A 24,187-nucleotide genomic window follows, 5' to 3' on the forward strand; every position below is an offset into this window, starting at 1 on the left:
AGCAAGTGGACATTGAAGAGGAATTCATCAATGTAATTGCTGACGTGATTGTTGGGCTCAATGCGGCGGAACGAGAAGAAGAGCTGTCTCAAGTGGCGGGAAGAAGAGGTGGTGAGCTTACTGGTGGCCGCAGCATAGTGCTTCTGTCAAAGATGGAGTGTGATTAACAGCAGCTGAAAACAGCATGTCTGGTCAGGACCCAGGCATCACTCGCTCCTTCACACAAACACCCTCACCCAAAAAGCAATTCAGGGAATGAAGCAGCTGATTGCTGGATAAGGGTGGCCTTCTCCCACAGTGCTGTGCTCTTTAAACCCGGAATGTGTCCTGACTGTTGTCTTAGCTTTGTTATATACTGTAAAGGTTGCAATAATTTGTTCAAATGTTTCTTGAAGCAAAATGAAGCTGGTGTCTGCCTTAAATTAGGGATATAAGCAGACACGATAATATAATGGATCTGTGTGCCATCATTCATAAGTAACATTTAGGGGCAGACTTAAACGAAACAAAATGGGTGTAAGTGAGCAATCTCAAGTGTGCATGTCTGTGTGTGTGAGGTCGGGGCTAACTGAACAGTCAGAATTGCCAGGATCTACTATGTAGAGCAGGGGTTACCAACCCGTCGATCACGATCCACTAGTCGATCTTTGGGACTTTGCGATCGTGAGAATATGAGAAAAAAAATGTATTATCACCTCAGTGGCCTCCCCTCTCGGAGAGCGACGAACAGGCACGCATTTTGTCCACTAAACACGCCCATATTCCTCGCCTCTTTCCAGGCAGCGACCCCCAAGCCCCAGCCAGGAGCCCAGTCACCAAAACCAAAGCACGTCGGCGCCGCTCTAGCAAAAAGTTTAAGCGAGCAGCTTGCAGAGGTTGAGAGGGAGAGTTAATGACAGAGTGCAGCGATGTAACACAACACTGCACATTAATGTGGCTCAAAATCTGCCTTTGCTACCTCAAACTTAAGGTACAAATATAACTCAATACATGCACCTGCCAAAAAATCTTCGTTAGGGCTGACTGTTGTAACACACTGACCAGCCCCTCGCTCCTCAACCACCATCACTCACCCACGACAACAAGCCAAACAGAGTTATGGTTTGCTCATGGAGCCAACGCCACAAGCGCGACCCTGACCAAGAGCCACAAAAGTAGGGGTGCCCAAAGTGCAGCTCAGGGGCCATCTGCGGCCTTTGGCTCCTTTGTCATTGCGTCACTGCAAAACCAAAATAAACAGCAACTATGGTAAAAATAGAGCAAAAGGCACAATGAGAAAAAGCTGAAATGTTGACACCAACAATCAATTTTCTCAGCATATATATATATAGCACTGTTTTTTTTGGGGGGGGGGTATATCTTGTGCAAGATCTTGGTCTCAAAAAGGTTGGTGAGCACAAGCTTGACAGCTGTGAAGAAGATACAAGTGGACATCTAATAATGCAAATGCCGAGAGCTCGCTGGCCTTTACAACGTTGGGCCTTGCTGTCCGTTACCAGTCACTTCAACACGGACAGGCACACGGGGGAAATTCCCAATCATGCTGCACACCAACCTCCTGCAGTCATCTCTTCTCCGTTTCACATACTTTTCTAACCTGCAGCAACCAACCAACTATATCTCTCTATGACTTCCTCCTCTGTCATTTGTGGCCTCCTCTTTCTCTCAGTTGGTCTGTCCATCTGCACTAATGGATAACAGAAGACAAATGACAGCCTTGAGGCCGTGTAGCAGTCTGTGTGTGTGTGTGTGTGTGTGTGTGTGTGTGTGTGTGTGTGTGTGTGCAGTGCACTATGTGTAAGTGTTCGTACATGTGAGTTCTGGCTTTACCAGCCAGGACATGTGTAAGTTGAGGTTGCTGAATTGACAACCACCCCTCTGGGCTCTGCAAGTGTACATACAGAGGTGCACAGTGTGAAATCACAGACAGCTATGTGTGAGGGGGGTGCTGAAGGAAGCTGTTGCACCTCTAGCATGCCAAGCTGCACACCGACTGTGGCTTAATCTCTGCACTTTCTTGGTCTTCCCTGAAAATACTGAATACTGATGTTTTACCTTTTCCCTCTAAAAATAGGACGTTTTTTCCGCTGAAAACACAACTCATTCACCCTACAGTCAGTTGTAATACGTTATAAATACGTGACAGCAAAGCATAAAATATACAGCATATACATATATACATATAACATATGATTGCTTTAGAGAGAGATGGGGGCAGCCTTGCATGGATGGAGGCAGTCTGACAATCAGGCAAAAGGCTAAATTGTGACTATATCCCACCTGTTCTATCCATCATCCATCATTATCATTCATTAGTGGTGAGTACCTATACGTTTTATAATTTGATTTCATTTGTGTGGATCATATTTAGGACTTCAACCTGGATTGTGCTTGTATATATTTAGCTTGTTTGCTTCCTTTATCGTGACTTAACAATGGCAATTGAAGAAAGACTAGAAGGGTTCTGGATCTGAGTCTAATCTTATATTTAGAACAGTCACTTTTATTGCAAATTTCAACATCAAGCCAGCAGGAGGGTTTAGAGGGGGAGGAGCAAGTCATGTGTCAAAAACACATTTCCATGGGCGTTGCAATTTCATTTTGTCACCATTCGCGGGTGGTCTTAGAATGTAACCCCAACAAATACTAATTATTGGTCATTAATTTAACCTTTATTTCAGCAATGCCTCCGACAGTGACTATCCAAGAATCTGCTATTGGTAATTCAATAAAATGTACTGTATATAATATCCAGTATCATATATGCCAGCCTTCCTCAAACATAACATCAAGTTAAAAGTAGTAGTCTATAACTGATTTTCAACTGTAGTTCATTTCCCCCCTTAGTGCTGTTCATTTGACCACAGGTAAAGCACATTTGGGTGAGGACCGCACCAACGAGTCCAGTACTGTGGTAGATTATTAAATAATATAAATAATCTGTGTTTGATCAAGCTATCAGTCACCGCAAGCATTGGTATGGTGTTGCAGCACATGGATTTATTCTTAATATCATTAATGGCACGAAAGTAAAAGGACGTTAAAGGAGTAAATCCCCATATCTTCAGTTCTAACCATCAGTTTTGTGTGGAGGCCAAAGGAGAACAAGAGAAAAATACAAAGAAAGCAGTGTGTCTGTGTGTGGTTGATGGTGAAATCTTATAGAGAACACCACCGACAGGTCTACTTGTGTACAGGTCTTTACATGGTCTTACGCCAAAGTACATCTCTGACATGTTACAGCCACATGAACCATCTCGGGCTCTGAGAAGCTCAGTGAGTGGTCTCCTGCAGGTGCCCAGAGTCAGGACTAAACACGGTGAGGCTGTGTTTCAGTTTAATGCTGCCAAAATCTGGAATTCATTTTTTTGGTTTCATGGAATGATTTGTGGAATTTTAGGTAATGATTTTAGAATGATTTTATGTTTTATGGAATTATTTTATTTTGTCATTTTTTCTGTAAAACACTTTGAATTACCTTGTGTACGAATTGTGCTCTATAAATAAACTTGCCTCGCTTTGCTTTGCCTTGCCTATAACAGGCTTTACCCTGCAGGACTCTGTCTTAACGTGACAGCTAGATTACCATCACAACCACACCTACATACACACACATTTACACGTGTCATCACATATCAGAAGTCATATCTCGAGGGAACTAGTATCGCATATGCACACACACTGCAGAAAATCACTCAAGCTTACCTTCCACCTGTTAAGCATTTTCAGATACTGTGTGCATGCAGCGTTGTGTTAGCATCAAGAGAGAGGAAGGAAACAATGTATTCAAGGGAATTTATTTGAAGAGGCCATACACAGACTGTTGACACTGTGGGCCCTGTAATAATTTGCTTTAATCTAGCAAATATAATTACCTTGCCTTAATGGTATTGATGCCACCATGATATGCTTGTTGGCATTTAGTGGAATAACCGACCAGAAATCCCCAAATGGGCTGCATGGAACAAACCGTCAACAGCCCCCCTCTCCCCCTCTCGACAGAGCGCTCAAAGTAGAGACAGAGACAGATCTTGGCATTTTCCTCTGAATGAAAAAGGGAGAGACAGCAGAAAGGGGGTAGAAGCAGGGATTAATCAGTGATGGGCAGATAGAATTAAAGGTCTGAAGGGAGAGAAAAATTGATCAATACATAGAGTCTAATAAAGGGAGGATTTATTGACACCTTGTAATACTGTGAAATGTTGTCAATACAACTCAAAACTGTCTTTAATAAGGAAAGGAAAGAGTGGAAGCAGCCATGCTTCTTTCAGCACCAGGGAGAGCTCCTCGTGGATGCTTATGCAACCAGCAGCAGACAGCTCCTTAAGTCTCCCTGAACGACCTTTCACCCCCTTTCAGCCAGAACTCTTGCAGTGGTCAACCTCAATATCTTTATAACCATTTGACAGGATTATAGAGATGTATTAGCAAATATAAAATGCTACATTAGTATTACTAGAATGAATTAATTTGAAATAACAGCATGAATTTCAACAAAGTCACTGTCATGCATTATAACTACAGTATCTGAAGATAACAGAAAATACAGAGGTGAACCACCCTTTGCAACTGGCACACCTTCCCCTCTTCTGGGAAGGCTTTCAAAGCATAAAACACATAGAGGCACAGAACAGTCAACCGTCAAAGACAACCTGTGACCATTTTGCATGGTCCCAATACTGGGATTTAAAAAAAAATCACATACACCAACACCTCAGCCTGTAGCAGGGGTGCAGTGAAAGGGAAAACAATAAAGCAGAGTAGTCTGTGCATGGCCGCAGGAAGTCATATACATCTATTGAATATTTCAGGCAATCCAAGCAAGACTAAGGGAAGCTTGAGGAAGATTAATATGACATGAGTGAATGGGAATTAACTTAAAGGTAGATGTTGAATACAGTATATCCTGGTATTTTGCGGGGGATATGTTCCACACATACCAGTACGTGACAAATAGTACACTAATAAAAATGTCTATTTTAGACACACAGCTCGCTCCTTCCCCTTCAAACTCTCCTGTTAGCTTGACGTTTCAGATCAGTTCAGAAATTTCAGATCAACTTTTGCAATAAAAGTGACTGTTGGAATTATTAGATTAGATTTAGCGTCAGAACTCTCTCTCTTCAGCTGCCTTTGTTCAACATGCATGGAAGCATATGAGTCAAATGCACAATCCCTAGATGTGTCTTACACACATTTTAAATTATGAAATGTTTAGGTACTCACCACTAATGAATGATAGTGATGATCGATAAACAGATGGAGTCTGAGTTACTGTGTAGGCACACCACACAGTTATGGTGCATTCAAGGGCAGCTGAACTAAGTGCACAATCTCAATGCTTGATGAAAAACATTATCAGTGAAGTATAAGACATAAACATGTACAAATGGTGGTCTTTTTTTTTACAGTGGTACATGTATGCTGTACATTTTACCTGTATTATCACATCTTATAAATTTACACTAACTTTGGGTGAATGAGACTTTCTGTGGGGGAAAAGCCTATTTTTGGAGAAAAAATATATATATTTTTACTAAATTTCAGCAAATTTGCAGGGCTGTGAAGGCTGAATCGCAAATGTGTAGGGATCCACTGTACTGCAAACATGAAACTTACATGGACTTAAGAAAAAAACAGTATCATAAGTTAAGCCGAAGACAGGAGAAAACACTCTCTGTAAATATGCAGCCACCAGCAACGACGATGGTGTTGTCAGCAGTTGAATCTGAAAGCTCATCAAAGCATCTGCACACACAAACACACAGGAACCACACGAACGCACACTTAAATGTTTAACAGCAGGGCTGTTTGAAAAAATGAAAATTGTAAATCACACAAGTTTACACGGCTGTGTGAACACCTCACCCCTGTGCCCGACAAATCAGCAGGATATCCCGTCTTTCCACTATCTCTTACGTCCCCCCTGCTCCCTTTAACATTCTTCCTCTTCATTCCCCTGTCCTGTGTGCTCTTGTTGCTCGTCTGCCTCACCCATCTCTCTCTGTCAGCTCATTAAACTTGACTTATCTCACGGTGCAAAGCGGAAATTAAATCCTGGCCCCCGAAACATCCCTTGTTCCCCTCTACCCCGCGTTTCTTGTTCTTTCCCCCGAACACCACCCTGCAGCACCCATGTTGCCAAGCCATTGGAAATAAATTAGGGCCCTGCTTTTAATTCAAGAGGGGAGTAAAAGTTAATGTATGCGACAGAACAGTAATCAGGGTATTCTTAAGCAAGTAAGTCCATGCTGCACAGGGAATCATGGCAGATTAGGAAACTGCATTTGCAAGCATTAACATGAAATCATTCCGTAAGCTCTACTAATTCAACTTCACTAGAGGAAATGGCCCCCTCAAACGAACCTAAACATGACTGAAATTGCAGACACACATACACGAAAGCAGAGAACCGCACAAACTTCTGCACTCAAACAAAACGCCACTAATCTCAGCCCAGCTTGCTTCTGCGTCCTCCAGCTCATTCATATCTGACAAGCTTAAGTAGCAGTTAAGCATTTAGCCTCGTCTGGTTCTGGCTCTCTATTCGCCAGTGACGCATACTGCAGAATGTTGCTGATTCGTCAGCAACCGATAGGATTAGCAACATGTTGCATTGTGGGTATTCTTATGCCTGGGCGGTATAACACATTGGTATTTACTTTTTTATTTCATTCACTTTGAATGAACAACTGATGAAGAGGAAAATGTGCTCAGCATAATACAACGTTGCACCAGCCTTGACACTGCTCTGTACTACATGACTGTGTAAAACCTGTGTGCAAACCTGACTGCATTATATGAACATACAATGCAGTAATCTGGCAGGGGGGCACACTTTGGGGCAGGCTGCTCTGTCTGTCTGGCCACACGGGAAGACTCAGGCAGTCATTCCTTCCATAAACCATATGGCTCTACAACTTCTCACAGCATGGGATGGGAGTAAGAGCCAACTATGTGCAGGATACTGTATTTCCTCAAAATAGGTCGCCACACGGGATGCATGATCACAATAAAAACAATATTTGTTGTTATTGGAATCAACATTTCCGTTTTTTCTCATTGCATGATACCTTTTTAGTGTATTTTTTGTTTGTTTTATTTCTACAATGTGCAATAACAATAAAAAAAAAAACTAGCCGCGGTCCGCAGATGGCCCCCCAGCAACACTTTGGACACCCCTATTTCACCAGGAAGTGTTACCAAACAACAGATGTGTCTCCAGGCCCTGTCTTCTGAGCACTACAACTTGTCATGACGCCTGCTAGTGCTGGGGTCGGCAACGTGCGGCTCTTCAGCCTCCTTGTTGCGACTTCTACGCCAAGCTTTGTGACTTTTTTTTTTTTACACCGAAGTGGAGGTTCTGACTGCTGATTAGATGAGCAAGGAAATAAAGGTGGGCCAGTGTGAGCAGTGAGAAAGAAAAATATTGGAAGAAAATAAAAAGTTTCATTCTGAATGGACGTATTCCTTTGCCTTCACTGACAATGACGCTGGATTACCCACCCGTGTGCTTGACATGTGGCGAGAAATTAGCAAACAACAGAAAATGTAATCTGGAAAGACACTTTCAAAGCAAGCACTCAGCTTTTTTTTAAATGTACCCAAATGCAGATGGGCGTAGGAGGGCAATTTTGGAAGTACTATGGCAGGTTGAGCAGAGCAAACATACTTTCAAGAAGTTCATGAATGCTCCAAACTCAACGACAGCTGATTATAAGGAGGGGGAAGCCATACCCGGATGAAGAATACCTGAAAGAATCCATACAGCATCTATTCTCCAAATGAAAAAAAATATGGGAAATTACTCTGAAAATGAAAGAAATGTTTCTCTCTGCAAAGACAGTCAAGGGCAGGCCCAAAAGAATGACAGCAAACATCACCAGCAGGAAAACTGCTTACATTAATTCAGGGCAAGCATACTGAATTGCCTGTGATGAGTCAAGTGATGTAAACGATACTGAGCAGACAGCACTGATATGCAGATATGTGAACTGTGGTGGGCTTTTTTATGTTAAAGTTGGCTACGTCTTGTTTTAATTTTACATACGGAACGCAAAAAGGCCTACATAGTTCAGTGTTTAAATGAATGAAAGTAGGCCTACCCATGCACTCTGCACTTCTGTTAAGGCTAGGTCACAACCGGCCGTACAGGCTCCTACGGCCAGTCTACGTGCAAAAAAAGCGCAAGAAACGCACAGATGTGACGTGCTGCGTTTTGAGATGTAGACTGGCCACAGACTGGCCGCAGAGGTTCTTTGTCATGTCAAACAAACTCTACGGGGGCTTACGTTTTTTTCAGGTTGCAAGACAAACGTACGCATTTTGTACGTCTTCAAGCGTCGTCCGTACGGCCAACTTGTGTCTTTTGTACATTTTGCCGGTGTCAGGTTTGGGAAAAATATTTTTTCCACACGTCGCACTTGCGGACTCCTATGTGTGTCGCACCCCACATATTTTATTTGTGCGGCCAACGCACACTGAAATATTTCATACGTCCTCCATGCATGCCGAGATCTTACTCCTTCATGGTCACCACAACTATGCTTCCCACTAAAAAAAAAAAAAAAAAACGCAGCGATTGGGGAAACGCCAAAAATCGTACGGTCAAAAAAATAGTACTGTCAAAAAAAATCGTACGTCCACTGGTGACCTAGGCTTTAGTTGAATTCCGTTTCTGTAACAGGTAAAATTTAAAAAAGATTAAAACTTTTAAAAGTTTATAAGCTCTGTCATGTTTTGAGGCTCCAGACTATTTTTCTTCACTGAAAGAGGAGACAAAATGGCCTTTTTGATGCTGCGCTACTTAAAGGGTGGGCTTGTACGCTTGTGGAGGTGTTCTGCACGCTTTGACACCTCGTCTTTCACAGCAGTGGTAATAATGCACACTCCCCCGGGCTTGAGTAAATGCATGACACGAGAAACACTTCCTGTCCTTCAGTTTTAATGCGCTCTGCGAGGGAAATGATACCTCCACCTACAGTATAAGGTAGCACCAAATCCTTTCATGGCAGCTCAAAAGTATTAGTGGTGGCCCACCACTAATTAATGAATGTATGGGAAACACTGTTATACCCCCTATGGTACTCCCTTAGTACTGCATAAGAAAACTGCAGTGTCTGCACATTTTTTCAGTCACGGCTCCACTTGACATCAGACGGTGTGTGGAACTACAGAGAGGAGGCGGTACTCAAGGAGCACCCGGTGTGGACCACACACAAAATTCAATGATACAAGAACTTGCAATGTCTTGACACGCTTGCCTTTACATCACACTTATCAAACACAATAAGATTATTGGTCATAGCGGCAAAAACACAGAGAGGCATCATCCGATGAACAAATAAACAAACAACAGATTCTCATCATGGCCACCACAAATTCAGCAGTGCTTAAATAAGGCAGTAGTAAAAACACTGATGGCATGAAGGTGTGTAGGCGAGTGCAAGCTGCAAATAGAAATTAAAAATGAAAACATGTTTGAGTGGTTTCCTGTATTGTAAAGCAGGCAGAGAACAATGGCAGGTAGGACCAGGGGATGGATGAGTGTGACTTCACACTCATTCCTTTCTCTTGTTTTCAATAAAAACCTGCACATACGAACATGAGGTTCACAAACATAAAGACTCATACTATTCATTCTGTCATTGGCTGTGTGACAGCACCCCCCTCACTTCCAACACGTTGCTGCAGTAATTCTCATCCCCCTCACAGAATTCCCCTTCCATCCAATCCAGCAGCCCCCATTTTGAAAGTCGGGTGCCTTCAAAGCTCAGTAATCTTTCTGGGGAAACAGCAGTGCGCGAGGGGGGAGGGGAGACACTTTGGAGTCTAAATTAGATCCCCTCTTTTCCGTGAAAATAAAAATAAAACCTTCCACTTTCAGCCCTGCTTCCATATGTGTGATTCATTCTGCAGTGACGATGTGAGTCCACCCACAAAGGTAAAGACAAAAGGTTATTTATTTGTCACCCATAATACAGGAAGATCACAATCACTGTATTCTCTCTGTCTGTCAGGGATGGGCAATTTTCTACACTGCCTGTCCTGATTGGGGTGGTAGGTGAGCAGGGGCCTATCCCAGCTGACTTTGGGTGAGAGGCGGGGTACACCCTGGACTGGTCATCAGTCACAGGACATACAGTATAAAGACAAACAACCATTTTACATTCAAATTCACACCAATGGACAAATAAGTGTCTCTGATTAACCTAAGATGCATTTTTTTGGGATATGGGAGGAAAGTGCAGTACTCGGAGAAAACCCACACACGCACGGGGAGAACATGCAAACGCCACACTGATATGTCTGGGCTGAGATCCAAACACTGAACTGAATCAACAGTGCCTATGTCGGTGGAAGCCAAGTAGTGCATTCCATTTTGCCTCAATTACTTCAACTAATTTGAACAAAATCCACCAAATCGTTAACGACCAAGCCATCATTTCATGCCCATCCCTGCTTGCTGTACATACTGATAAGGAGCCTACCCATTTTAGAAAACATGGAAGAAGTTTTTATTCATAACATTTATTGCCATTGAAGATGAAACAATCCATCAACATGATTACGTCGACTCATGATGAATTAACAGCGCCTGTGTAAGCAGTTTGGTGTTTTAAATATCTAACTAGTCATGTTAGTATACAGACCAATGCCATACTTTCTCCCTGTATTGTTAATGTTATGTAGTACCACATTATTAAACAGTACAAAAGCCTACTGTTTCATCCTGCTGACGCCCAGCAGAATTAAAAGAATTGTAAGCCCATGAAACAAGATCATAGCGATTATGAAATATTTAAGTCTCAAAAACAAGCATCTTAAAAAGCCCCACACAAGGAAACCACAGGAGAGGTATTATGAAGTAGAGGTGTAGCTTAAAAGATTACCCGGAAAACCGATTAAATGAATTTTTCTTTATCGCGAACATGGGACTACAAGGTGGTGCACAAAAAAGGACCAAAACAAGTTCACATCTAAATGCAATTTCTGCACATATTCCAAAGAACGAATGGACTGCTTGAAAAGAACAGCATGATGGTTTGGCCGGGCAATATGTTTCTTCAAAATTCAACAGGTAGATATGAAGGCACGGTTGAGGGACTCGATCTGTCCATATTCCAGATGCACTGTCACGTAATATAGTTTGTTTGATTACTTCATATAATTGTGTCATGCCTACTGTGAAGCAAGGTGGTGGTAGCGTCAAGGTCTGGGGCTGCATGAGGGCTGCTGGCACTGGGGAGGTGTGGTTCATTAAGGGTAACATGAATTCCAACATGTACTGTGGCATTGTGAAGGTGGGGATTCCGTCCCATTGGAAACTGGAATTCATGATAGTTTTTCAACATGATAAAAACCCCAAACACCCCTCCAAAATTAGGCCAAGTATGTCTCCAGACCTGAATCGCAACTGAGCACCTTTGTGGCATCTTCGAGTGGAAAACATCCACTAGATAATGACGTCGTGAACGAGTGGAGGAGGAGTCCAGATGTGAAGCTCTGGTGAATTCCATGGCCAAGAGCATTAAGGCATGTTCATTGTGAGGTGTACTCACTTGTGTTGCCAGCTATGTAGGCAAATATGGCTGTGGGTTATTTTAAGATGACAGTAAAAAGCTGTACCCTGACTACTCTAAGTTATACCCAAGTTTCATATTGTCCCTTGAGAAGACATAATACAGTGGTTGAGGACATGTGTGGGGTGTACTCACTTTTGGGTGGTGCTTAACTTTATGTAAGATGTCCCACTCGTCGTGGGACACAAGGTAATACAGAGTTACAGGGCAGTCTTTATGAGAGCGAAATGCTACTTGATGGATTCCTATAAAAATAACTTTCAGGAAGAGGTACTTTCCACCCACTCATTTCTTTGTTGCTGTCGGTGGCATCCGTACACACTTAAACATTACAGCCGCGTACACACACACACACACACACACACACACGACTGCACAAAACTCAATAAAGTCAGCAACAGAAACAACTGCCATTGACTTGTTACCTTGGCAATAGCCCGAGAGTCAACAAAATGTAATAGGTTTGGTCGAACTCGGACCCCATGAACGTAGTGTACAATAAGACATGTGCAGGAAATCAGTACATAAACCAATCATTTATGTTTTTGCAATGAAACCATCTTGTACACTCACCAGCCACATTCATCCACAGCTGCGAACGTGAGTGGGAATGGTTGTTAGGCAACATGTGGCCTGTGACTGACAGGTCGGCTGGGATAGACTCCTGCTCACCTGTGATATTAAGTAGGATAAGTGGTAGAAATGAATAAACAGATGTTAAACCTGCCTACACGGGCAGCAATGCACAGAAGTCATTCTTTTGGATTCTGCACAACCTTCAAAACACCTTCGTCGCACACTAACTCTTGCTTCTTGTCTTTTGCTGCTTTGCTTTTTAATCTTGTCCGTTCTGTCCTCCTCTCATCTACTCCTCCTCTGTATACACTATTGTGGATTAAGGTGTTGTAATGTGCTGTGCTGGAGGCGTCATTCGGAACACACACTTGGATAAATCCCACCTCAGTGGAACCATGACGAGAGCTGAGAAGCTTAAATCTCTGCTTGGAGTCCACACACACACATTCACAAGCACACTTAAGAAAGATGCCACAAAAGGCAAGAGAGGATGCAAAAAAAAGGGGGGAGATGAATTATATGAGTATCTAGCGTGGGGGGGAAAAAAACAAATGCCCTGTGGCAAGATATGTACGGTATAGAGGTTGTTAATGAAATGTCCCTGATCATTAATATAGGCATGTCCGCAAAACGTCTTTCTTTTCTTTAATTATACACGTCATAGGTACAGATAAGCAAAACATGTATTTTATCAAATGAAACCCCCATGAACTGACAAATGTATGTCAAGGATTTCCGCTAGATGGAACTGGTTTACAGCCACGACAAAATAAACTGCGCTTTATTTTGGAAAGCATGGCTGCGCATGTGTGACCAGATAAAAGTACGTGACACGCCTAAAACAGGCATCAAATTAAATTACGTTTGTGTCAAAGAGTACAAAATGTTGTACTTTTGTACTTGTCACATAGTATTGGACTAAATAGGTCAAGTAACAAAAGGAGGCTCTCACTTTAAGTGCTCTCAGCAACTTTGCCATTAAATGAACAGTATTGCAATGTTCTCGATTCATGCTCTGCTGTTTGTTGAAAAAGTTAAATAAATAAGTTTATAAATAGGTAAGTCATCAAAAAAATGTTTGTGGTAATAAAAGAAAAACTCAGAGGCACGACACAGTGGCGGCAGTCCGCTCCCCCCGTGCAGCCCACTACCACAGCTTCAAAAAACTCTTCGTGGAAACCCTGTATGTTGTGAAACATTATGCGCAGGTTACAATGAATTCACGTCAAACTGGATTCAATAAGTGATGACACGATAGAACAAGGGGGAGAGGTGATCATTTGGTGGGAAATCGTATGCCACTAACAATATGTGCAGATCTTGGGGGTGTGCATTTAGTGTGGAGATGTCAAGCCGAGCCCCTTGCTGTGCACTTTGCATATTCAAGCAGGTGGTCCTCTGCAGACTGTCAGTATATCCTGTCTAATTGAATTGAATGAGATAGGAAATTCAGCGTTTCTCCATCCATCTCTTATCTTTCACTACTTCCCAAACACACACACACACACACACACACACACCTATTCCTGCATATACAAGATAGGATGCAGGCACAAACCTGCAAACACTTATTTTTACACACACACACACACACACACAAACACACTGCCCTCCAGACCTGTCATTCTAAGGTAATTACCTGGCCTCACTAACTGACAGGGTTACAGCAGCTATAGACATAGGGCCTTGGGAGATGTTAGCCTATATTTGCACCACACACACAGCAATGCAGCTTCAGTCCAGGAAGGCACAATAAATATGAATGTCGGTCAGGTCCGCTGCCTCTACCCATTTTTAATTTCTTTCTCTCCTCCCGCGGGGAAATCTTAATGCAGCCGCGCACAGCTAATAAAGAAAGGAAAAAGGAGGAGGTAAACCACTTGAAGTGCATCCACCACAACTATTGACCTCCATGTTCTACCTCAGACCTGCATCACAACAATGAGTGCGTTTTCATAGTACAAAGCCTCGGTTCAAACAAAAGCAGACATTTTAGTCTCAATCCGTAACAGTCCCAGTGCGGGCATTCATTGATGACAAACAAAGCTGATGGTTTAATTTAATTGTGTCCTATACTATCAAAGTTGAATTAAAAACCTTTTAAAGATGGTTGCATCTGGTGACTGAAACATTATAGTGCTGTTCAGCATGTCCTAAACCAGTCAACACCTCCCATTATATACTGGATGAATGGGGACAAGCCAAGGGGAGAATGGGCGGACCGTGACCTTGAGGATGTGTGTGTAAGTGTGTGTGCTTGTGTGTCTGTGACAGTTACCCCTATTGGGTGACAATGGCCTACATTCTAGATTAAAGAAAAAGGATGACGTTGCATTTCTATAGTTGAACCGTGAAGGTCAAACACAATCTGTTCAAAATTGGCGTACCTTTTTGCCCATAGAAAATAAGGCATTACTTACTGTTAATGTGTGAGCCTATGTTATCTTTTTTTATGTCTAATATGTCTTATTTTCTCTGGTTATATCCACTATATTGGATAATACGAATATAAATGTGATTATATGGGTGTTACGTCATGTCTAGATGGCTGTAATAATGTTAAAAAAACATATTTGGTTGATCATAAACAGGTTTTCTTTGCCATAACTACAAAAATATGAATGTTAAGTGTGAATATTGAGCCCGACTTTGCGGAAATTCACTTAGCGCTGTCGAATCTGGAACAAATTAACCGGGATAAACGAGGGATCACTGTAGATACGGTGAAAAAAAGTATATGACATTTAATTTGCACACCATTCACAGGCCATCGCATTACAGTTACATCGCACATTCATTTTAAAACCTGATTTGAAGCCTTAACGACATGTACATGGAAAGAAAACAAATATGGTTCTGTTTTCCTTCTTTGTTCCCCCTCTTGCCCCACCTGAGTGAAAATTAACAGAGGAATGTCTAAAGCGTCTAGGTTGCAAGAAAGAAACAAGCAGGCAAGGGGGCGGGGGTTTGAGAGGAATGAACAAACGTTGATTTCTGTACAGGGAACATTCAGGTGTGGATGAAAGAGGAAACATATCAGAACTAATTAAGGTTTCACTTTCATACTTGGCCACAAATGCATATGATCATAAGAACCCCAGTGCAGCCTTTATCGACACATTAACATGTAAATTGCTCATGAAGTCTGTGCTGCACCCACAGGTCCAGCAGATCTAATCTGGAATAATCTGCTGATGCCGCCTATCTTCAAACTCTGAGACGTGCATTTGTCAGCACAGCTCAGACTCAAACAGCGATGGGGTTTAATATTTCATTTGACAGGTAAATGCAAATATTTGGGGGCTATGGCTTGAAGGCAACTATTCTGCAACATCATGTATTTTTGTAAAAGCAGACGTGAAACACTGCTTCCACACACACACACACACACAAACACACACACACATAAGCGTTTACACACAAAACCGTTACCAAGCAGTTAGAAAGATCTCGTTCTCACATTGTGAGCCAATCTGGAACAGCTGCAAAACATTGACACTCTAATTTATGTTGAATTTTAAAGTCGGATTTTGTCTTCTGGCTTGTGCTCAATCTACACCTGTGCAAAAATACTAAACAAAATACCGTGGTCCTCCCTTGCTGCGCATGTGTACGGCACAGGGGAAGTAGGAAAGTCAGAGGAAATACATTGCTGCAGATTAACCCTTTTGGAATGACAACCTACTTCCTGTATTAAGGTGCAAATAGCTTTTGGCCTCCACCCTGCACATTGTTATTGTATGATCCGTTGGCCCTGCTCAAAATTGCATGAGGTCCTAAAAGTAAAGCCTTTCTCTCGACCACCTGTACGCTGCAACCACATCACCGCGTCCCTCTGTAAATTCATTTTAAATCCAATCTATATTCACAAGAGAAATGCCAGAGGAAATGAGAACGAGTGAACAAATATGTCACCTTATTTTAAATATTCTGCTCTGCTGGTCAGTGGTGATCTTGTCCTCCTTTCATGCGCTTTTATTTGTTATCACTGACTTCGAGGCCGTGCTGAGCTTTTCACACAGATCCCCTTCTTGTGTCTTTGTTTATGCATGCAGATATTCCCAATGCCACTTCATTGGTTTACATATATTCTTTCTACAATACAGGTGGTCCTCAGGTTATGTATGGGTACCGTGCCTAAACTATGATGTATGTAGAGTTTGATGTAAGTCAAATCTATACCTAAAATGAGCCTAAATTAACCCCTAAGTCACTCACACTGTACACAGGACATGACGGACATAAAATACTGTAATAAAACAATAAATACTGTACACAAACTTACTTTTATCCCTGTGGTTTATTGGGAGAAGAAAGTAGAAGAGGCAGGAGACGTTGCACAATAATCTTCAGAAGGCGCTGAGGTAGAGGGTACAGGGTCACTTCCTGAATCAACGTAAGGCTCACTGGAATATCGTGTCAATTCTGGTCTGCACAAGCAACTTTTCCGTCTCAACAATAAGACCATTATGTTGCATCGTTATCACTGTCTCTTTCATAGAAGCAGATGATTTCACATGGTCAAGGATACCGTCTATAGCCTTAATGATAGACGTCACAGTTGAACGACTGAGGACCAAAAGTGCGGCTAATATTGGTGGGCGTTTCTCCCCTCTCAGAGCCTCTGATGACTCTGCGTAGCTTTGAATGTGACACATGCTGTATAGAATCTGCAGCGTGCACGACGCCTCACCTCGCAGCGTCTCTGAGTTTTCGGCCGTGTTGAAACAAGTTTGTCCGGTGTTTAGGGACCAAAATTAAGCAATTCATTAATTTCTGGGGGTTCCTACATAACCACGAAACAGCGAAAGTCGGACTAACGTAACATGACCACTTGTAGTCCCGACTCTGAACCCCCGACGTCACTTCCTGCACACATGTCTGAAACACATTAATTGCAACACACACGAGCATGAGTCTTATTTAAGTCTTATTTTCTCAGTTTATACCCACTACATTGGGTAATATGAGTGTAAAGGCGACACAATGAATTTACAAGGTCGTAAACAGGTTTTCTCTGCTCTAAACACAAAAATATTTGATTTCTAAATAAGGAATCATACCTTGTGAAAATTCACTTATCACAGTCGGGTCTGGAACCAATTAACCGCAATAAATGAGTGGTCGCTGTATAGCACTTTTAAAAAAAACACTAGTCTGTGACTTTTTTGGGCAGCGCATTGTGGCAGGACTCCTTGTTGTGTTGTAGTGAGTCACTGCAAGAGTGTGCATATATCCACCGAGCTCACATCAGCACAGTGATGCTGGAAAACAGTCCAGTTGGAATTCCTAATGTACGGGTTTACCAAAGTGCATTTTCCTATTGCTTATTCACAGCAGCAAACATGCACTTTTACAGCCAGCCTGTTTTATCTAGTGACATCACAGTCTGATGTCTTTAAGTAGTTTTATGTGGCTTAGTGTCATTTTATTGTAGGCACACCCTCTGTCGTACGCTATGAAAATGGAATGTGGTCTTGTTGAAAAGACGCGATCTACTGCTATCTACAGCACCAGCTCCTCAGTGCTCACATGTGACATCAGTCTGACCCTGTCAGGAACAAACATTCCGGATGGGTTAAGTGCTGTGCAGCACATCAAGCAGGATGATGGCGGAATTGTGCGAATCAATGACTTCTGACAGCTGAATAATAATGGCTGTTGAATAAACCATACCGTATTACATTAACGAGCAGTTTAATGCAAACAGACGTGTCTCGTTAGAGGCAATGTATGGGCATCATGGAAAGGTTGATTTTTACACTAGGGGAGGCTTTTTTACTTATCACAAGCTTAATATATTCAATAAGACTCAACCACTACCGTTAATCCAATAGTTTCACTTTAAACACGTAGCAAAATAAGCAGTTTGGGTAACAAGTACTCTAATTTTTCTGTTATTCAAGCCAGTTCCTGCCCTCATTTCAATATCTTCCCATTTCTCTTCCACTGCCTCCCAGAGTGTGCTCTAGCCTCTGGTTGCAGGTAAGAGTACTGTATTGTCATGATCAAAGAAAAGCTCACCCTTCTAAAAGGACCTCCTGAGATGTTTCTGGATCTCCTGCTGAAACCACAGTCATTCCGTCTTGAAGGCCTGCTTAGCATAACATCAAGCATATCTGTGTCAGTAATGTATGTATGCTTCCAGGAATATACCGCCCCTGTAATTTGTTTTCCCAACTGCCGTCAATTCTCTGTTAAAGCCATTCAGAATCCATTTCGCGAGTAATAATGTCAAATTACAGTACAACAAAGACTTTTCAGACTTGCTTTCGGCTTGGATGGAAACGGGGTTAAAATGACAATGGTAGCCTTTAGGGTATTTCGAATTGTGAGGAAGCTGGATTTGTGAGAATAAAAGCTTCAGACTCATGCAATTGTGGTCAGTCAACTTTTGATCAACATCATCAATTAGTGTTGGAAAGAAGGGGAAATACAAGCATGGTCGAGATGTACGTTCAAGACAGTGGCCCCTAAAGAGGTGAGCGTGGATGCTGCCTGCCATAGCAACAGTTTTATCAGAACTTTGTAACATATCTCCATGATGTGTTCACTTGTCTCTTGATGATTTTATCAAGAAACACAAATCACTACCATAAAAGTTTGTTCAAAGAGCTTCCAAGGATTTTGAAAGACTCTTTTCAAAACGGTTGATTTCCCAAATTCCCGAATGGAATTGTGAAACAAATCAGGCGTGCAACTTTAACGTTTGAGAAGCTATGCATGCTCTGGAAAAGAGGTCAAGACACTGAAAGTTAAAGCCTTTATGTCTTTTGTCTTTTCACAACGCACAGAAAATGAATGAATGGATGTCATCGCTATGTGCATTACCACACATGAGCTTACACTCACAAGTATCCGCTAGACTGATAGACACACCAACGTAGCAGTAAAACAAACACACAATGAAACCTTATGGACACTGCACAAGCACACCGGAGCAAAAGTACTGTACATTTTTTTTGATCCAAGCTTTGTATTCCTCCTCACTTCTGCCTCACAGGCCAGCTGGGAGGTAGAGATAAGGATGCTTTGGGGTATGGCAGGTTCGGGAGCTACTGAGGGACACAGCCTAGCCCTTTCAATGATGTTCTTATTGCCTATACGGAAATGGCACTCGCTGCTTGAGAACAGTACTGGCAGAGAATGAGTGAATGGAACAATGAAAGGAGAGACCCATTAAGTTAAGAGACTTGCATTTTCCCGAGTTCAACTGAAGCACTAAACGGGACAGGCTCTCTTTGTTGCTACCCAATCACATCTTGCCAGATCTAACCGAGAACAGTGTCCCCTGAGAGACATTGGGAATAGACATGCAGTCATTAGGCTTCAATTTCCTTTAGTGGATGATACACCGGTCGAGGGCCCTTTTCATTCCCTATTATCACTTTGCTTATCCCTCCATCGAGGCATGAACACATCGATGTTCGCCCGCATTCTAAGAGCTAATGAAGTGAGGGACCTGTTAAGGTCTGCATGACGGCTGGGAAAAATAATAACAAAAGAGTTATGGGTTTGTCATGGAGGTGAGAGGCTGAGTTGTACAAGAATTTGTGTAAAAGGGGAGATGGGGAGTGACATGCAATCATTGGACAATAAACCATAAGTGGATGTAGTTGTTCTCTAATAACAGCTCAAGCAGAAAACATGGCTTGCTGTGGCGCCGATGAAATTACTTGCATGGCAAAGTAGGTATGCCCCATGCTTGCAATTCACTCTGAGACACCGTGAAATCATCACGCCATTAAAGAAACACACTCAGGAGGCGCACCAGCTCTTCTATATTGCACTCGCTATAGGTAGAAGCTTATACAGGTACTTATGTTAGAGGCCAGATTCTTTCTTGCAACTTTGCAAAGACAGAGGAGAAACAAAGATACCGTGCCTTGACTGTGAAAAGTAAGTTGCTCAAACTACTTTTCTGGGTTGTCGGGTCAGACTACACTTCATTTCAGATGTGCGCAGTGATTATAAAAGAGGCTGAAGTTGAGAAATAATTTCAGCGTGTTTCATAAGCATTGACTTGAGGCTAAAAGTGCAACGGGGCCTGAAGGAAACGTGTGGGCATGTGTTCTCGTGCTCGTGTGAATGTATGTGTGACGGAGTGAACATGAGTGTGTGTGACAAAACTGTGTTCTTCCAGTATCTGACTTCATTTGCACCTTTCTCATAGGCATGAAAGGACAAAGAAAAGTAGTCGGACAGAGGATGAAAATCTAAATTTGAAGATGAAAATAACGGTAAATATTTAGCATTTTTCTTATGTCAAGCAAAGAATTCTTCCAAAAGGGTAAGCAACATTTGCTTGGCTAGAATTGCCAGACCTAGCTACACTAACTACACTAACGACACTTTTTCTTGTGACTTTAAGACTATAATGAGTCCTCAAATAAGAAATCAAATCTAAGTTTAAGCAAGTTGTTCTTAATCACATAGCTACATTTAAGTGAAATGTTCTTAATACAAGGTAAGAATTAAGCCAAATGCTTATAAGATAAGATTCTTATAAGATCCATAAATTCAGATCAAATTTGCTCTTATGAGGTTGGATTTAGAAGATTTAAGAATATTCTTTAACAGAGCTTTTCTCATAGACAAACAACCCTTCACACCTACGGACAATTTTTTGTCTCCAATTAGCTTTACCTGCATATTTTTGGAATGTAAGCCAGAGTACACAGAGAATACCGACAGAGGAAACATTCAAACTCCACAACAAAATTAACCAACAGAGATTTGAACACACATCACTTGATTGCGGGGCCAACTTGTTAACCAGTCTTCCACCATACAGCAAAAAAATCCACTTAATGGCAGGTTACCATATTTTGTTACTTGCACATGTGCTCGCCCACTCACATATCACCAGGCTTTGTGATTGTTTTTCAACATCTGAGCTTTTAAACAAGCATGAAACACATTCCAATTATATGGATGGGACTTTCTTATATAAAAAAAAAAGTGTGATTTATTTTTTTTGTCTTGATTTGCATGTAAATTCACTAGTTTTTAGATTTAACCATCCATCCATCCTTTTTCTATGCCGCTTATCCTCATTAGGGTCGCGGGGGTATGATGGAGCCTATCCCAGCTGACTTCAGACGAGAGGCGGGGTACACCGTGGACTGGTCGCCAGCCAATCATAGGGCACATATAGACAAACAATCATTCACGCTCACGCTTCATACCCATAAACAATTTAGAGTCGCCAATTAACCTAACTTGCATGTTTTTGGAATGTGAGAGGAAACCGGAGTTACTGGAGAAAACCCACGCACGCACGGGGAGAACATGCAAACTCCACACAGAGATGCCCAACGGAGATTCGACCCGATCTCCTGACTGTGTGGCCAACATGCTAACCACTAGGCCACCGTGAGGCACTAGCAGGACTTCCAGGCCGCACAGCACGTAGGTGGGCTCCAAGTGAGAGAGCAGTCAGCGAATCCGGTGTCTTCCACCGCTGACCAAGCCTGGTCATCTCGTCCAATGAATTCACTTATTTCTCAGGTTATCTGCATAACCTTCTGACTCCCATGTGCATACGGGCAAGTGTTGTCCAGCATGACTGATGATCACACCGTGAGCCTCAAAAATTCACCAAACTCCGTCAAGTGTTTGTTCTTCAAATACCGGATTAAATTAAAGCTTTTTAATGCGCTACCCCCGCGAGATATTTTTCGCATCATGTGTTGGCAGGTAAATTCCACCCAGCAGACATGATTGTTTGTGCTTTGGCACGCCTGCGCAGTGTGAAGCAAAGTGGGAGGAGGATGCTACCCAAGACACTACACTGCATGCTGTGATTGCTACAGGCTGCAATAGTACGAACCACAGGCGATCGGCTTTTGTGATCGGCGTTGAAAGGCATATATCAGCATATGCCAATCACGTGATTTTTCACGGAAATCGGAATCGGTGGCTGATCGATCGGAGCATCCCTAGTATTAATTTGAAGTTATACATCACTGCAAGCAAAGCAAGCAACATAAAAAGAGGCAGCAAATACAGTATCTCACAAAAGTGAAAACATTTCTGCAATATTTTTTTTCTGCAATATTTTATTATATCTTTTCATGTGACAACAATAAACTCTGATATAATGTAAAATAGTCAGTCAGTGAAGAGCTGGTATAACTCAACTCAACTCATAATAACTCAACAAACAGCCACCGTGCTGCAGCTCAGTTTCAGGGTGCTCAAACTTAAAGCCGAGGCCAGAGGTTCCCAAACTTTTACCCCTTACCCCTTCAGACATTTGACCTAAAGCCATGTACCCCCTACTGCTGCATGTGCACGTGACTGCATGCGCACTCCATACACATTTTGATAACTCTATTATACCATTTTCATGTTTTATCCTTCTATTTTAGCTACTGTAATTTCAGCTCAAATGAATGAAATTAAGAGTTCCACAGAAAAAAAACGCATGCTAAATTCCTATTCAATATTGCAGTGTTTAATTGTGATTTATGCCAACCTAACAACAGTAAGGTAGTGCGACCACAACAGCCATTTGTATATTTTGTGAGCTACTCCGTAGTTCGGCACGTTGCATTTCCACAGACACAGATACGGTTGGCTACTACTTTCGTAGCCAGTTTATCGGTGTAACATTCGCTTTCACCTTTCTGACTCTGCAAAGAACCTTGGTGGAAAATTCCTGAGACCGCTGTATAAGAAGGACACACTGTCATCATGGTCAGGTACAGACAGCTCTTTCACTCACCACCTATTCACCATGTTTACACCAACAGCGTATACATCTACTGTACATGTCGTATTCCGAATGTTTAGTCTTACTCTTTTGAACAAACGATTCTGTTTAGATGGGGAAATGTCTGTGTTGATATAGTTGCAGCAAAAAGCTATTTCAAGGACAAAGTCACAAAATAAACACACATGCACACATTCGGTTCCATATGGCCCAAAGGAAGTCATCACTGCTACAATTTATAACATTTTTCAATACCCTAGAATATAATTGTGAATATTAGAGAAGGCTGAATGATCAGAGAGAAAACATCTCTGATCCGTATGACCTTTATCACGCTTAATCACACCAGACATGTTTAATCCAAATCAGGACTGCGGAGAAATTGATACTGGCATCTACGGGAGCTGGTCATAAGATGTAAAATGAGCAAATAGCAGCGAGGCATCTTAGAGACAGTGAGTATTCAAGGATGATAATAGCAAGATGGATGCAGTGAGCAACAGACAGGTCGGAGGTCATCCAAACACAACTCCACAGTAATAAATCACAGAAATACAATATGAATTCATTCCAGAGAGTCCTGTTGAGTGTGAACTGAAATGATGACTTCATGCATTGTCAGTGATGCCTGTGCCTAAAGATTTGGGATTACATTCACCAACACATAGTGCGCCACTGGGCTTTTGTTTGCCTGCTTTGTGTCCAGCCTGCGTGATGGTTAAGACAAGGAGAGCCTTTGTGAGCAAATATGTGTGCACGTGCGAGGCCATTGTGCTGGGCGTGTGGAATAAACAACAGGCTGGGGTAACCTGGATTAATGCATCATTTGGACAGGAGGGCACAGTTGGAAAGGAGGCCCAATCAACCCAACCAGGACAACGCGGGGGCAGAGGCGGATTTTTTTTTTTTTTTTTGTAGAAAGCATACATGAATAATTTGTATGAAAATAGAGCAGGTCAAAATTAAAAAAAAAAAAAAGGTACAACATCTGTAAATGAGAGACATTTCCTAGATAAAAAGGAGTCAGAGATGTGAGGATAAAAATCGACGTAGTAAGGGAATAAGTGAAAGAAATGACATATGCACTGGATAGATAGAAATTGGCAGACAACAGCATACCCGTGATCTCAGAGAGAGTGAGCGAGAGAGAGAAACACATTGACCTTTGAGTGGAGTAAAGACACAAAATAGCAGAGCCACGAGGGGCTGCAAATATATTTTGAGATAAGTGTTTCATTTATGTCATTGTGGCTATTGTGCAGTTAGCTGGTCCAATGGTTTGGATGCTTTGCGCCAATAAAAGCAAACTGTC

The 24,187-nt window shown here is 42.1% G+C and overlaps 1 protein-coding gene across 9 annotated transcripts in view; it reads right to left on the minus strand.

Annotated features, from left to right (window-relative positions):
* The window catches only part of brsk2a (BR serine/threonine kinase 2a), a 196,071-nt gene that overhangs the window by 136,519 nt on the left and 35,365 nt on the right, over positions 1-24,187 (minus strand). Inside the window, exon 1 of one of the 9 annotated variants that reach the window (XM_054777185.1) lies at positions 5,869-6,017. The exons of the other annotated variants lie outside the window; for them this stretch is intronic. The gene's annotated coding sequence lies outside the window, so the exon portion shown is untranslated. Of the gene's footprint in view, positions 1-5,868; positions 6,018-24,187 lie in introns of those variants that run through there. 9 annotated transcript variants of the gene reach the window in all.

Source organism: Dunckerocampus dactyliophorus, chromosome 5, assembly GCF_027744805.1.
Source record: "Dunckerocampus dactyliophorus isolate RoL2022-P2 chromosome 5, RoL_Ddac_1.1, whole genome shotgun sequence".
NCBI lineage: Eukaryota > Metazoa > Chordata > Actinopteri > Syngnathiformes > Syngnathidae > Dunckerocampus > Dunckerocampus dactyliophorus.